Raw genomic sequence first — 3,271 nt, forward strand, 5'->3', positions numbered from 1 at the left:
TTCTTACAGAACAAAGTATTCGATGAGAATATTTCATTCAGTCAGATCTAGGAGGTGTTCTTTGAGTGTTCCTTTTATTTATTTATTTATTTTTGAGCAGTGTATGTAAATGGAATTGTGGAGAAAAATTAAACTGCAAAAAAAAAAAATCTAGTAGAGGTCTGAATGAAAAATGGACCTGGTTGAAAAATGGGTTACAAATTTGGACAAAGATGACTGTAAAAAATATGACTTCAGTAACCGAGTTGTCGAAGCGTGGAACTCATTACCGGACTCCATAGTGTCATCCCCAAACCCCCAACACTTTACCCTTAGATTATCTACGGCTGACCTATCCAGATTCCTAAGAGGTCAGTAAGGGGCGAGTACAAGTGCACTAGAGTGCCTTCCGTCCCCTGTCCTATTGCTCTCCTATATCTCCTATACCTTTCTTCTATTCCTATATCTCTTCTTCTATTCTTTCATTGATATGTTCTATTACTTTATCTTCTTTTCTATTATTTCTTAGATATATTTTACTATGAGTATCTCCTCTATAGCCTTCATCATGTATTTTACTATGTGTATATAGATATATACCCACTAAAACCCTCATTGTGTATTGGACTAAATAAATAACTAGATAGATAGATAGATAGATAGATAGATAGATAGATAGATAGATAGATAGATAGATAGATAGATAGATAGATAGATAAAAGAAACATCTTCTCATCAGTGGCAAACAAATAACAGTCCTATTAAATACAATTAATGGAAATCTCTGGTGCCCATTGTAATGCTCACAAATGCCTAAGAATCTCACCAAAAGGAGCAGGTATTTTTTCCCCCTTTCCCCGAGATGGCTGGTCAGACAAACAAAGCTTTAACAGAAACGTTAGGGAGGAAATAATAGCCATTTCCAATGATAATACACAATTTTAGCACCTACGCTCAGTTGATTTAGGTGATCGGGTAACATGTCAAACAGCCTGCCTTGGTTAGGTAAGCCTTTAATGAGTAATTGGCAGTCTTATTTCTGTTTTAGATTTGGTTTGTCATTGGCTATCCATTACCTGCCATTCATCTTTGATCTCTTTGGACAGGCCTGATCAAAAGATGTCATTTGACCTACTCCAGTTGGCAGAAACTTGCTATGACTCTCATAAAGGGGACACCCCGTCTATAAATAAAATGACATTATTATTTTTCTGTCCTATCATGTAGAAGAGACAATTATGATAATACAGTGTCTGTCACTAGCTCCTCGGCAAATTGCTAGCTCTCACGCAACTGTTTAAGTTTCTTATTTGTTTTTTGTCTGTTTCCCTCCATTTCAAGTGGGAAATAAAGCAGAATTGAAATCGCTAATGCCTTCGCCTCTCACTCTGACAGACTCCGGGGTTTCTCCTCTATGGCGCTAACATGCAGATGTGCCCATCGGATTAGCTTTGACGATGGCGGCTGGTGACCAAGTGTTGTATTGTTCAGGACGGCCAGGCAACAACAGAATGGAATTACACAGTGGATTGAACCAACTGCCAGACAAAAGCTCAAATCTAGAGTCAGAAGGCACAAATTGTAGGTGTGATGCCTTGTGCCTTAATTGAAGCCACACCAGAGATAGCGATGACATTTTCAGAGCCTAGAATAGATATATAGGTGAAGCCGACAATCTAGGAAATATACTAAACTTATACATAATTCCCAAGGTATGCCCATGTTACACCAACACTCCGCAGTCTGCATTGGTTGCCGATCAATTTCCGGTCACAATTCAAAGTGTTGGTTATGACCTATAAAGCCCTTCATGGCATCGGACCAGAATATATCCGGGACCGCCTTCTGCCGCACAAATCCCAGCGACCGGTTAGGTCCCACAGAGTTGGCCTTCTCCGGGTCCCGTCAACTAAGCAATGTCGTTTGGCGGGACCCAGGAGAAGAGCCTTCTCTGTGGCGGCCCTGACCCTCTGGAACCAGCTCCCCCCAGATATCAGGGTTGCCCCCACCCTCCTTGTCTTTCGCAAGCTCCTTAAAACCCACCTCTGTCGTCAGGCACGGGGGAATTGAAATTTCCCTTCCCCCTAGGCTTATAGAATTTATACATGGTATGCTTGTATGTATGAGTGGTTCTTTAAATTGGGGTTTTTTAGATTATTTTTTAATATTAGATTTGTTTACATTGTCTTTTTATATTGTTGTTAGCTGCCCCAAGTCTTCGGAGAGGGGGCGGCATACAAATCTAATAAATACAATACAATACAAATACAAATACACTGCTCAAGAAAAATAAAGTGAACACTTAAACAACATAATATAACTCCAAGTAAATCAAACTTCCGTGAAATCAAACTGTCCCCCTTAGAAAGCAATGCTGATTGACCATCAATTTCACCTGCTGTTGTGCACATTCAACTTTGCACAGAACAAAGTATTCAATGAGAATATTTCATTCATTCAGATCTTTGAGTGTTCCCTTTATTTATTTTTTTGAGCAGTATAGTATGTCCGCAGGTAAACTCCTGAAAAGAAACAGAGAAAAAATCCAGCAGTTGCTGGCAAGATTGCTACCTGCAGAAAGTTTATTAGTTCCCGTGTAGTAGTAATAGCAATAGTAGTAGTAAGAACCAGGAGTATCTCGCCACTCCTCGATTCTATTTCACAAGAGAATTTTGAGTGAATTCTGTTTCACTCCTCCCGCAACAAAATACCTTATTCCACCAGACTTGAAATACTAAAATTAGACAATTTACAACTCCGTCGCCTCCTAACTGATCTAACCATAACTCACAAAATCATATGCCAAACTGTCCTTCCTGTTAATGACTACTTCACCTTCAACCACAACAACACACGAGAACGTAATAGATTCAAACTAAATTTAAATGGCTCCAACATAGACTGCAGAAAATACGACTTCAGCAATAGAGTGGTCAACGCCTGGCATTCACTACCTGACTCTGTGGTTTCTACTCCTAACTCCCAAAACCTTTAACCTTAGATTGTCTATAGCTGACCTCTCCCCTTTTATTATTATTAGATTTGTATGCCGCCCCTCTCCGCAGACTCTTTTCTAAGAGGTCTGTAAGGGGCGTGCATAAGCGCACCATTGTGCCTACCATTCCTGCCCAATTGTCTTATTTTATCATTACTTTCTATGTTATGTTTATATAAACTACTATCCTATACTTGATTAATAAATGAATGAATAGGTAAATGAATGAATAAATGAATGAATGATTGAATGAATGGATGGATGAATGAATGAATGAATGAATGAATAAATAAATAA

The sequence above is a fragment of the Erythrolamprus reginae genome, chromosome 9 (genome assembly GCF_031021105.1).
Source record: "Erythrolamprus reginae isolate rEryReg1 chromosome 9, rEryReg1.hap1, whole genome shotgun sequence".
In the NCBI taxonomy this organism is placed as follows: Eukaryota; Metazoa; Chordata; class Lepidosauria; order Squamata; family Dipsadidae; genus Erythrolamprus; species Erythrolamprus reginae.